A 14,038-nucleotide genomic window follows, 5' to 3' on the forward strand; every position below is an offset into this window, starting at 1 on the left:
CACGCTGTTCGGCCACTTGTGGGCCACTATTGCCGCTACCCTTTGAAGGATCTCAGTTTGTTGAGGACCCTCAACAGAAGGTTGTGAGGAGGGAACAGATAAATCTTGGACCATCTGTTCCAGTCGAGGGACATCGCGTCCACTGCTTCCGCTAAGGGGTCCTCGTACGGGGCACGTACAGGGGCAACTTCTTGTTGTCTTTCGTCGCAGAGAGGTCTATCTGCAGTTCTGGGACTGATTCAGAATGAAGGAGAATGATCCTGCGTCTAAGGACCATTCCGACTCTATCGGTGTGAACCTGGATAGAGCGTCCGCTGTCACATTGCGGACTCCTTGAAGGTGAACTGCCGACAGGTACCACTTCTTCTTTTCCGCCAATCGGAAGACGGCCAACATCACCTGGTTGAGAGGTGGTGACCTCGATCCTTGTCGATTCAATTATCTCACAACTACCTCGCTGTCTATCACCACCTTATGTGGATCGAGTGACGCGGGGAGACTTTCTTTAAGGTAAGGAGCACTGCCCTAGCTTCTAGAAAGTTTTATGTGAAAGGTCTTGAATAGCTTGGACCAAGTCCCCTGGACTTTTTTCCGATGAGAGTGACCTCCCCATCTCTCCTTCGAGGCGTCTGAGTGAATCGTCACCGACGGGGGAGGGGGCTGAAGAAGAACCGACTTCTTTAGATGTCTGGCTTGGGACCAAGGCCTGAGAAGAGTACTTAGCCGAAGCGGCTGGTCTTCTCAGATCTCTTCACGCGTTTGATGCATAACTTCTCCAAACTCCGATTGCATCCTTTAGCTGTGCTCTTAGCACTGGGTCTGTCACCGAAGCAAACTGGAGAGAGCGCAGTACTCTCTCCTGCTCGTGTCTTGATATCCTTTCGGAATCTTGAAGTCTCTTGACAGAACCCGCTATCTCCTTCCTTTTCTTCGCCGGGGTGGAGAAACGGTGTGACAAAAGGTCCCAGTGGATTCCCAGCCACTGGAACTTTTGAGATGGAGAAAGTCGAGACTTTTTCTGTTGATCTTGAAGCCTAGGTACTCTAGGAACTGGATCACTTGACTGGAAGCTTGCAAGCATTCTGTCTCGGATGCTGCCCACACCAACCAGTCGTCCAGGTAGGCTACTACCTGAATTCCCTTTAGGCGTAATTGTTTGAGAGCTACGCTCGCAAGCTTCGTAAAAATCCTTGGGGCTATGTTTAGCCCAAATGGCATGGCTCCGAAGGCGTATAGTCTTCGTTGTAGCCTGAACCCTAGGTAGGGGGAGAGTCGATGGCTAATTGGAATGTGCCAATAGGCGTCTGACAAGTCTATAGAGACGGAATATGCCCTCTTGGGCAGTCAGGTCCTTATGTGTTGCAGTGTTAGCATTTTGAATTTGCAATTCACTATGAACTTGTTGAGTGGCGACAAGTCCAGAATGACTCTGAGCTTTTCCGAGTCTTTCTTGGGAACACAAAACAGCCTCCCTTAGAAATTGATGGGCTTCACCCTTCGGATCACCTTTTTTCTCCAACAGTTCTTGAACGTACTCCTCCATAACGGGGGTGGAGTGTTGGAAAAACCGAAGGCACGGGGGTGGAGTGCTGTACCAGCTCCCGCCCAGTCCATTCTTGAGTAGGCTGTGGGCCCAGGGATCGAAGGTCCACCGATCCCGAAATTTCAGAAGTCTCCCTCCTACCGGTATCACCTCACTTGGACTGCCATCCTGAGGTCTTGCCTTCCTGACCACGACCACCCCTGAATCCCCTTCCCCTTGAGGGGCGTCTAGACGAGCCTCTGGCTGCTCCTCTAGGCTTTGCTCGAAAGGAAGTAGACTGCCCTTCGAATGCTGGGGTGAATGCCGTAGACTGTGTCGACACGGCCTGGGGTACCCACTGAAAGGTGGTCGGGGTTTGTGCCACGATCTGGGGCACTGGGGGCAATGGCAATTGCAGTTGCTGTTGCTGTCAAAAGAGGCTTGGCTGGCCGAGACGGTAGCCTAGTCCTCATAGTCTTCCTCTTTGGTTGAGGACCCTCATCCGGGGAAGACTTTCTTTTGATAGCCAGGCCCCACTTCTGGAGAAGGTTTCTATTCTCCAAGGCGGCCTTATCAACAACTTCTTTGACCAAGTCAGTAGGGAAAAGGTCTTTTCCCCAAATGTTGGAGGAGATTAGTTTCTTTGGCTCGTGCCTCACCGTAGCCGAGGTAAACACGAACTCCCTACAAGCTCTCCTTGCCTTGACGAAGCCATAAAGGTCCTTCGTCACTGTGGCCAGATGAGGCTTGGCCACTACCATGAACATTTCATGGACCTTGGGGTCACTTGCCATCGTCTCGAGAGTAGTCTGAAGAGACATTGAGGCAGTCAGTCTTTCTTTTGTATCGAACTCACTTCGCAAAAGAAAGTCAGACAGCTTAGGGAGGGCCTTGCCGAACTGACGTCCGGCAATATCAGCCTCCAACTTTCCCACTGAGAACGTAAGATGGACGTCCTTCCAGTCTTTGTGGTCCATAGGCAGGGCCAGCTACAAGGGTTTACACTCCTCTAGGGAGGGGCAAGACTTGCCAGCCTCGACTGCTTTTAGTACAGCCAGAAACCCTTTCTGTAAAAAGGGGAAGGCTCTAGTAGGCGAGGACACAAAGGAAGGGAGCTTCCTATTCAATGCGGCTACCTTTGAGTTAGAGAAGCCCCTCTCTTTCATCGAGGATGAAAGTAGAGCTTGAGCCTTAGCATGGTCCATCACTATGACCTCCTTCGGCTCTGTCTCCTCCTTTGAAGCTGGTTCCTTCCTCAGCCGGACATAACAGTCCGGATATGATGCCTTGCTGGGCCAGAATTCCACCTCCTCCAGGGGAACTGAGCCCAGCTTATCCGAGATGACGATCTTTCCAGTCGTCATCGGCATGTGCTCAGCATACCTCCATGGGTTAGCATCTGAGCACAAGGGAAGGTCTTTCACATTGAGCTTTTTCTGGGGCCCATGTGATTCTGCAAGGCACTGCATTCGCAGTTCCATTGCAGCCGCCTTCTCCTGATTCTCCTTCTGCATTTGTTGGATCATTCCAACAATAGAAGAGAGGGCCTGTCCCAGCTCTACTGGGAGACCGGCCGATGTAGAGGGAATAGGCTCCGGAATCTGAACCGGAGTAGCCGACACCTCGTCGACGTCTACAACGTCTGGGGCTTGAACTTCATCCTGGGCTTCTGCCAGGAGGTCTTCCTCCTGACACCCGTCCACATCAGACATCCTGTCATCTAACTGGATGTCTTGCATCGCGACCGCGACTTCAGCATCCACCTGGATCTGAACTTAGGGGATCTCCTCTTGAGGCTGGGGAATCACTGCATCAGCTGATGCCTTAGGGAAAAGATACGCCCTCATCTTCTCACTTGGAAGATAAGGGCCAGAAGTGTTCTTTTGGAAGCCCCTTACCCAGATACGAAGCTTCTTCCTAGCTATTTAAAGGTCTCAGTAATCAGGTTAGTGCACACAGTACATACCTGAGGGTCCCAATACCGGAGATCATCCTTGGAGACAGCGTATGCTGCGTGTCTCCTACAAAACTCATGTCCGCAGAGGTTCTTGCTGCTGACATTGCAGAAAGCACTTCCCCACTTCGGAGTGTCCTTCTGTAAAGAGAAGAAATTTCCATGAGTATCAAGTGAACTATGTATCACTGGATATGCATAGTATAGCATAACAATTCAGAAAGGAAAGACACACACTTGTGTTTCCCTCACAACCCATTGTTGCAGCCTTCCAGATAATAAAATCAAAATGGTTTATCTCTTCTAGAGTAACCAATGCAAGGTTTCCAGAGGAAACAGGTGGAGCTCACACATAAGCAATGATTTTAAAATCCTGGATAATAGACAGGAAAGAACTCAGCTTCCTATCTGTAGGGCAACAGCAAAGGGATGTGCAAGAAAAAACAATAGTGTTAGAAGACACAGTGCTGTACCAAAACCCTTACCATAGTTTTCTTCTTACTGTATATGTTATACTGAAGAATACTAGTACAGTATAGGGGGATGTGTGCCGGCCTGCCTTTGCCGGCCGGCACACACCACAACTAGCTTTAAAGTATACTACTTAACAGCTATAAGGCGGCAGCACTCTGGTTCAAATGCATGTGCCGGTCGGCAGCAACTGCCGGCCGGTAACAGCCAATGTTGGCCGGCAATGGCTGCCGGCCAACAACTACACAAGGCAGTACCCAGCTGCCGGCCACACTCTTGGTGACCGGCAGACAAGGGCTGACATAAGCCGGCCGGCAAAGGTACAAGACCGATGCCAGCCGGCAGCAAAAGAACCAGAGGACTACACCTGCCCGGCTGCCGGCCTCATAGGCCGGCAGCCGGGTCAGGTACAGCACTAGAAGAAAAAAAGAATGGATGCCGGGATAAGAGTGTACACAACCTCCAAGCCCGGCAACCGAAAGAGTGCATATAAGGAAGGGGAGAAACTAATTCAGGCTTCCTGACCAATGCCGTCTGGCTCTGCCGGCAGGCATGGATGAGGGACAAAGAGAGGTCCGGGCAGCACTCGAAAACATAAGACCCTTGCCGGCCAGCAGCTCTGCCGGCCGGCAAGGGGCTGAGTCAATTCCACATCCTAACCTATACTAGGTCCAGATGTAGAACGACGTACAGTACAGTAAGACCCCTGCCGGCCAGCAGCTCTGCCGGCCGGTAAGGGGCTGAGTCAATTCCACATCCTAACCTATACTAGGTCCAGATGTAGAACGACGTACAGTACAGTAATGGCTCGGCCATTACGAAGAAAGAGGGGGAAGGGACAAGAGGGTCCTGCCAACCTTGCTTTAGTGACAGATCACCCGCAGCCAAGAAACTTATCTTAGCCTAAGGGAGATCTAAGGGGAAAGGCCAGCAATACTTGCCAGCTCCCAGAGCACCAAAGCAAGGAAGGCGTTGCTACTCCCAGGGAAAGAACTTATCCTCCCCCGAGAACAGCAACAAGGACTAGTCTGGTAGATCACAAAAGAAGGAATCATATCCACAGAAACCTTCGGTAGTGACCTAAGGGAGCTAAGCTCCCTTTGTCTGTGTTAGGTCAGCGAGGGGGACTCAGCCCCAAGCCAGACAACACAGACTCAGACTAAAAAACTCTGTTGTTCTGTCCCTCTTGAACCATAACTACAGGAACAGGAAGGTACAGTAACACCCTAGTATAGTTTTATCGAAAATAAGTTCGGAAAAAACCACTTAGGGATAAGCCCAAGGCTTAAACAGAGGGAAAGGGATTGCATACCTTCTCCGAAGAAAAGAAAGCAACCGGGGAGTATGATAAAGTATACTAAGGCTCCATAAGCAACTAGCCTAGGCACCAAGAGAATCGATTACCTAAATCACCGAAACTCACTCGTATACTATCTTGGAAATATTCCACACAGTCTAAAATGTATAAAATATAGCCTAAAGCTTCAATAAAATTTTAATTACACTCGGAAAAACCATAATCATGCATGAAGTACTAGGACCAAACGACTAGGCTACATGGCCTAGCGTAGGCCAGAATGGCGAATACTTCGCCAAATAATACTAAGCACGAAAGGAAATCCTATGTAATGCTAAATAGCTAAAATTTATTAAAGCAAAACAACCAGGAATGTCGCTCTGACTAACTAATTTATACCTAGCGAGCGACAGCGTCCAAGACGCCTCTGGTAGGCTACGGCTCTTGTATCAAAGATTAATCCTATTAATCACTCAAAATTTTACCAAGAGCCTACATATATACATAAAAGACACTATACTCAACTTATCAGAGGCCGACGAAGACGGAGAAGCCATGAAAAGTAGAATAAATCCAAGATTTGCGAGAAAAACAGGAAAAAACACCGAGTTGTTAAGCTACGCAAAAAGGAATACAGATGGCGCCAGGATTGGCGCCAGGCACGCATACGAATCGGAGGATAGGGAAGCCTTGGGAGCGGCTCCCCTTTTTCTTTCCCGAATTCGTATCTCGCCAATCACCTCCTACGAGACGAAATCTCTGTCCAGGATGTAGATTGCCATGTGGCGTGTCTAGAATACGTCCTCTGATATGTCGCGATATCCCTTTCACGAGGGATACTCGCTCCAGGAGTTAGAATTCTGGTACCTTAAGGTAAATTCTCTGGGAATATCGCCGTAGTTGTAATATACCCTAGGAAGCTACCCTATAGGAACTTCCATCAGGACGACATGGCTTGAGCCCAAAAATATATATATATATATATATATATATATATATATATATATATATATACATATATATACGTACATATATGTATACATATATATATATATATATATATATATATATATATATATATGTACATATATATATATATATATATATATATATATATATATATATATATATATATATATATGTACACACACACACACATATATATATATATATATATATATATATATATATATATATATATATATATATTTATATATATACTTATATAAACACACACACATACACACACACATATATGTTTATATATATATATATATATATATATATATATATATATATATATATATATATATATATACACATATACACAAAGATATTTCTATATATGTGTCTATATATATGTATATACATATATATATATATATATATATATATATATATATATATATATATATATATATATATATATATATATATATATATATATATATATATATATATATATATATATATGGACATTGCCAAGTAAGGAAAAATCTTCAGGAACTGTTTCATTAGAGAGATGTTTTCTCGATAATATTTGATTATTATTCGAAAACAAAAAGAAGAAGCAGAAGAAGAAGAAGAAGAAGAAGAAGGAGAAGAAGAAGAAGAAGAAGGAGAAGAAGAAGAAGAAGAAGGAGAAGAAGAAGAAGAAGAAGAAGAATTAGAAAAGATGATTCGAAAAATGGCCCATTATGTGCTTGAGTGATTGAGAATCTGGTGTGTAATATTTTCACCTGAAAAGGAAAGAGGAGAGAAGCGGCCTCGCTGATTCCACGAGGAGTTTCAGACAAGTATTTCGGAGGACGGAAAAATCCCTTCATAATTGCACATGGCAATATCTTTCCGAATTTTATTTTTCTTATTTTTTTTTTAGAAAACCGAGACAGAGAGAAATTCCAACTGGAGAAAGGTATCGTTAATTAGTAAAACAATTTTAAATATTGTTAATTTGGTGTAATCTATGTACGATAGCACTGGTACAAAACCTTTCATTTTTATGCTTAATCTAAAGAATTTTTCGAACTCTCTCTCTCTCTCTCTCTCTCTCTCTCTCTCTCTCTCTCTCTCTCTCTCTCTGGTGTGCCTGTGTGGTAACGTTCCTGACTGGTGATCGCCAGACTGGGGTTCGAGTCCCGCTCAAATGCATTAGTTCCTTAGGTTGCTGCAACCTCACTATCCTTGTGAGTTAAGGATGGGGTGTTTTGGGGAGCCTATGGGTCTATCTGCAGAGGCATCAGCAGCCATCTCCTGACACTCCTTGGTTTTAGCTTGGGTGGGGAGGTGACTTGTATATACGATCAGTCTCTTGGGCATTGTTCTGCTTGATAGGACAATGTCTCTGTCCCTTGCCTCTGCCATTCATAAGTGTCCTTTAAAGCTTTAAAACTTCCCAAATTGAAATGGTCTTCTAAACTCGGCGATTTCACAAACAAATAGACAAAGAGATGAATGAGGTGTTGAACCTTTTGCCGAACTGCTGAAAACAAATCTTTTCCTGCTCTCTTTATCATTAACTAGACCAACAAGAGTCGGTTCGAATGACTCTCTGTCTTCTATTGGCCATATTTGGGCCAATAATCTAGTTAGCAATGGTGGGATATTTTTAGCAGATATCACAGATAATTTCCCAATTTTCTGTAGTCTTTTGATGTTTATAATAAACAACGTAGACAACAAAATAAAAATTCAATTTAGAGATATAAGCGAAGAAAAGGACAGGAAATTCACGGAACTCCTCAGGGGTAATAAAGACTGGTCCCAATATGGTCAAGCCTCATCAGATCCTCACTTGGGTGCAGCCTCCCTTACCGATAGAATGGACAGTCTTTTCAATGAATGCTTTCCTCTCAAAACAAAATATGTAAGTGTTAAAAGATTGGCGAATAAGTGGCTCTCCAAAGGACTACTTAAACCCATTAACAGTAAACATAATCTATATCGAAGAATGAAATTGGGTGCTTATGGTGCCCAACGCTATAGTAACTAGTGTATAAATGTTGCTTAAATCATTTCGTGTGGCAAAGAAAAATTATTTCTAAAGTACTTTTGATCAACTCCCAAAGGATGCTATAAAATCGTGGGATCTCATTAACTCGTCCCTTAGGCCTGGCAAGAAAAAGCATGTCACTGAGAAAACTAATTTGTCGTAACGGCGAAGCCATTACTGACAGCCAACAGCTTGCAAATGCTTCTAATCTTCATTTCTCTACAATCGGCATCTCTCTCAGAGATGCCTTGCCTCAAAATAATCATTTAGATTTTCATTCCTATTTGCCTCCTTCAAATCAGCAGTCTAGCTATTTGACCCCGTCTTCTCAGCTTGAAGAAATTTACGGGCTGCCCAGCGGCAAGAGCCCGTGTCTTACATAAGGTAAGGCAATCTACACACACACACACAAATTGAAGAAATCAACATTATTAGAAAGAAAAGGAAAAAAAAACTAAAGGATAAAAAAGTAAATATTCATTCTTCTCCTACTAGACTACATAAGAATAATGCTAGTTTACTTGCCATTCCGATATCCCTGTTGTTCAACCGTTGTATTGCCTCTGGCATTTATCCTGATATTTTTAAAATAGCGTGCGTTACTGTGTTTCATAAATCTGGTGATAAATCGGATGTCAAGAACTATAAACCAATCAGTTGTCGTCCCTCATTGAATAAATTTTTTGAAAAATTACTAAAAAATCGACTCTAATCTTTCTTTATTAGCTTTAATATCTTTGTGGCTTCCTGCGTGGCGTCAGTGCAAGTGAGGCCGTTAATGTTCTTCTTGAAAAGATCTAAGCGATGAATAAAAATGAATACCTTGGTGCAGTCTTTTTAGGTTTGAGAAAAGCCTTTGATACTGTCTCATGATGTTCTTCCCAAAACGATGCAGGACGGAACTTGCCATTCATTTATCTATGGTTAAACGAGATTTCATTAAAATAATCAATAACAAAAGTTAAAACAAAAGTATTCAATCTCTGAAAAAGCTAACACACATAGTCTATGTGCGCGCACACACACACACACACACACACACACACACACATATATATATATATATATATATATATATATATATATATATATATATATATATATATATATATATATATATATATATAGTGTCCAAGGGCCTCAACAGAGCCAATAGCCTAGTATAGAAAGGAAGTAAAGAAACAGATAGAATAGGGTGCCTGAGTGTATCCTTGAACAAGAGAACTCTTGACTTAAGGCAGTGGGAGACCATGGTACACAAAAGCTATGGCAGTATTTAAGAATAAAGAACAAAAGTTTGATCTCGGAGTGTCCTCCTAGAAGAGCTGTTTACCATAACTAAAGAGTCACTTCTGTCCTTATCAAGTACAAAACAGCCACTGAACAATTACAGCGTAGTCTACTCAGCCCCTATGAGAAGACGAATTTTTCGGTTATCATAATGTTATCAGAGGAATGAGGAAAGTGGAGAATGGGTAAAAAATTGGATGGAGTACTCAGTGTAGGTTTAGGCAAAGGAAAAACGAACCGTGACTAGATATGAATCCAGTGTAGTAAAACCTGGTCTAACGAAAGGACCAACAAAACCCTATAGGTAATATCTCAACGGGTGTGTTGTGTGCTAGTTCGTTATCCAATCTACCTCCCTACCGGTATGTACTATAGGCCTATTTGTAACTCATCATTATCATCATCCGTTACTAGTCCACTGCTGAACGAAGGTCGCAGCCATGTCCTTCTACTCGTGGCTTTATATGATCTTTCTATGCCATTTTATACCAAAAAAATTACTTAGTTCGTCAATTCAACGTCTTCTCTTATTTCTCCTGCTTCTTTTAATCAGTATGGATCCATTCGGTCATTATTAATGTCCATCAAATATTCTTACTTCTCATATTTCTTGTCCATGTCCATTTATTTTTTCTTACATGTTGTTAGCATATCCTCTACTTTAGTTTCCTCTCATATGTATGTTTTTTTTTTCGGTCTCTTATTGTTGTTCCCATCATTAAATCTTTCCATAGCCCATGCGTTGTAAATAGCTCATGTTCGAAGACATTTTTTTTCTTTTATTAAGGATCCAAGTTTCCGATGCATAAGTTAATACTGATAGGGCCATGCGATTAAATGGTATTATTTTAAAAGTGTCATTCTCATTTCCATAATATAATCATGTTTACCAAAATGCTCTCCGATCCCATGATTATCCTTCTTTCAAGTTTGATCTCATCCTGGGGAAACACTATCTGTCCTAGAGGATCGTCCATAACATAACCCTCTTTATTGTGTGCATTTTTATGGAATATTATCTTGCCTACTAATATTAATTTTTAGTCCTACATTTATTCTTTATTCCCATTCAAATCTTCTGTCATCTTTGTCAATTTTCACATTATTCAATAAACATAATGTTATCTTCTAATCCTAAGTTATGTCCCATTAATGTTAATGCCTACATTTTCCCAATCTAAATTTAGATTGGGAAAATGTATGTTTGTATGTATGTATAGAAATCCTGAAAGTTGACACGCAGTGAACATAAGATACTAAGTCTATTATATCTACGGCAAGAAAAGTGAATATACTTTCTTACCCCTTTCAGTTGCGGCTACATACTGTAAAACATGGGGTGCCATATAATTGATATATGGAAAGTTGGTAGGAAGTAGAACTCGTGGGAAATGGCTTTTACTCCACACAAGTGTAATCATATGGACTTGTTAAAAACGAATGGAATGTACTTGATGAAAAGAGAACCATGCCAAGGCATGATCTAGATATTAATCTTTGGCACCGTCGTTCAATTAGTTCATTATGCATGTTGCATAAGATTTTTCATAACTCTGACCATCCTTTACATTCAGATCTCCCTGGACAATTCTATCCTGTTCGTAATACTAGGCAGGCAGTCAATTCTAACAGACAGGCCTTCTCCATCATGAGGTTCAATACTACACAGTATTCTAGAAGTTTTATTCCAGCTTTTACAAGTTGTGGAGTGATCTTCCTAATCGGGTAGTTGAATCAGTAGAACTTCAAAAGTTCAAAGTTGGAGCAAATATTTTTATGTTGACCAGGCTGACATGAGTCTTTTTATAGTTTATATACGACCTATCTGTTTTTTACGTTGTTAATAGTTTATATAATTATGACATGTCTATTTTGACGTTGTTACTGTTTTTAGAATGATTTATTGTTAACGTATTCACATCATTTATTTATTTCCATATTTCCTTTCCTCACAGGGCTATTTTTCTCTATTGAAGCCCTTGCATCTTGCTTTTCCAATTAGGGTTGTAGCTTGGCTAATAATAATAATAATAATAATAATAATAATAATGAACTTGGAAAAAATGTCCCCAACCGATTTACGAAAATCGAAGAAGAAGGTTTTCCCGCCTTGGCGCCTAAAAGGCGCATCACTCCGGGACCCGAGTCGAACCTGACTTGCCATTCGTGCTTATCCACACCATCCCTTAGCATCTTTTGCGTCATATTGCTAATTTGAATTTCTACCGGATACAAGTAGCAGTCTTTTGTAAGTAATATATAGTGAAGTTACTTTAGTTTTAGCAATACTATAGGGCTGTGCATTAACATATACACATGAGATATGTGGAAATAGTTGGTGGTTTATGTAGTTGGTTGACACCGTGGAAACTGCCAACCTGCGTGAAGATCTTATTACTTTAGTCATGCCGGTTTTCATTATAGGGCAATAGCTTATCTTGTACTTGAATATAAAGATACTTATACGACATACATATTATAATTGTTGCCTTCCTAGAAGTTTAAAGGAAACTGGTTCAAATTTAGTCTGCCTAATCTAAGGCTAGCCGATAGCCCACGCCGTCGTTAGGTTGTGGTTACGTGGTTCTCCCAGTATGGAAATTAGTAAGGCTACAGCGCCTAGGTTAGGTTAGGCTCGTGTTTGTCATATAGCTTTGGAATTTCAAAGCTGAAAATGGTTTCATTGTAGAACAGTGCAATATTAGTGAGGGATCAGGATTTGCATGAATAAGTAGGTCTTTGCAAATCAAACTATTTTGAATCCCACATACTAATGGTGAATACCTGTATCAACAAAGTTACCAACTTTAATAAGTTTCCCCGTTCTGTTCTTTAAGTCATCTTGTCTCAGGCCACAGTAGCCTCCCACAGTGGTTTTATTATAGTTACGGACGGGAAAGCTTTCCTACAAAAAAGGCATATTTTCTGTGAAAATGACATTTTTACCAAATAAAGATATTTTTATGAATTATATGGTATTGTACTGTATTACAGGGCAATGTAACCTAGGGAAAAAACTATTTTTTTTTCTATAGAAAAATTCCACTCTTCGAAAATGACACTCGTTCCTGTCGCAAATGATTAGTTTCAGAAATATATATATATATATATGTATATATATATATATATATATATATATATATATATATATATATATATATATATATATATATTTTTATATATATATTATTATAATAATGATGATTTATTTTTATTTTTATATTAATAATAATAATGATATTATTTGATCTCTCTCTCTCTCTCTCTCTCTCTCTCTCTCTCTCTCTCTACGATAATGGGGAACCCCCAGTGGGAACGGGGGGGTTGTTGGGTGGGGAAAACATACTGGGGAATCGGTATATATTGGTAAAACAAGCCTTTTCTTCTCTATACATTACCTTTTTGGATGTATAATAAATGAAAGAAAAGACAAAACGGTATAAGAGGATAAACTTTGGAGGCGCCGTTGCATAGTCTGTCTCATGAAAAAATACGGTAATATTCGTAAGCGCGGCCAATCCGGGTAACTGAGCAGTCACGTGACTTCCCAAAATAGCTCCGCATGAGACGCAGTGAAAACAAACCACACTGCAACGTGGTGCTGCATGAACGGTCGTCAGTTAAAGCTAAATTATTCGCCATTATGCCATCATCATGTGTTATTTTCAACTGCAAGAATCATAATATGATGCAAGGAAAGATATTGCATTTTTACAAGTTCCCCAGTCATAGCAGAAGCCCGGATAGGAGGGATAAGTGGCTTGCAGCATGCCACCAAATGAACCAAAATGGACACAAATGATCACCAATGAGTCGGGTTATTTGTAGTGAACACTTTATCTCAGGTATTTATGAAATTTAACATATTTTAATATAATTTAACATTCTGGTGGTTGGTGTTCCAACAGTATGTCTATTGGTGTTCATTATGAATTTATATTAAATTGCCAAATTACAGGTTTGATCATCAGTCCATGCATCAGCTGGAAGTTGATATGGGCAAACTGGGAGACCTGTAAAATAGTAAATACAGTGTTAGTGGCAGTTTATCACATTATGGTTATCACACCTCACACTTGTGTGCTGTTAACAGTTCAAAATAATTATTGTTTATCATCATTTTTAACTTGCAAGTGTTGCTAGAAGGTAGAACAGTTGTATTTTATATCTTATTACTCACCGGAAGCATTTAACTTTATATTGTAACGTGTTTTAGCAGCTCCATCCAAAGAATTCACGTAATCGTAAGCCATTGCTCTGGTTTGTTTTCACTTTGCTTGATTCCCGCGCTAGCGGTCAAGTGATCGATGACGTCAGCTCGCGCTTACGAATTGAGCTGCGCAATCTAACATTGGCAATGTTAGCTTAACATGCTAACATTAGCAGTGTTTTTCATTTATTTTTTGTCATTCTACTTGTCGGTTGTAGTAGCTCTCGTTCGTTCGTTTGAACATAGCAGGTTTCGACCTTCTGCGCTAAAACCCCTCCCTGCGCATAGACTTCTCTACCAAT

The 14,038-nt window shown here is 41.1% G+C and overlaps 1 protein-coding gene across 1 annotated transcript in view; it reads left to right on the forward strand.

The window, feature by feature from the left end:
- The first annotated feature begins 11,640 nt into the window (after positions 1 to 11,640).
- LOC137623408 (uncharacterized) overlaps positions 11,641 to 14,038 on the forward strand; it is an 83,873-nt gene continuing 81,475 nt past the window's right edge. The window contains exon 1 of the mRNA XM_068354241.1: positions 11,641 to 11,774. The gene's annotated coding sequence lies outside the window, so the exon portion shown is untranslated. The remainder of the gene's footprint in view (positions 11,775 to 14,038) is intronic.

This window comes from Palaemon carinicauda, chromosome 30 (genome assembly GCF_036898095.1).
Source record: "Palaemon carinicauda isolate YSFRI2023 chromosome 30, ASM3689809v2, whole genome shotgun sequence".
In the NCBI taxonomy this organism is placed as follows: domain Eukaryota; kingdom Metazoa; phylum Arthropoda; class Malacostraca; order Decapoda; family Palaemonidae; genus Palaemon; species Palaemon carinicauda.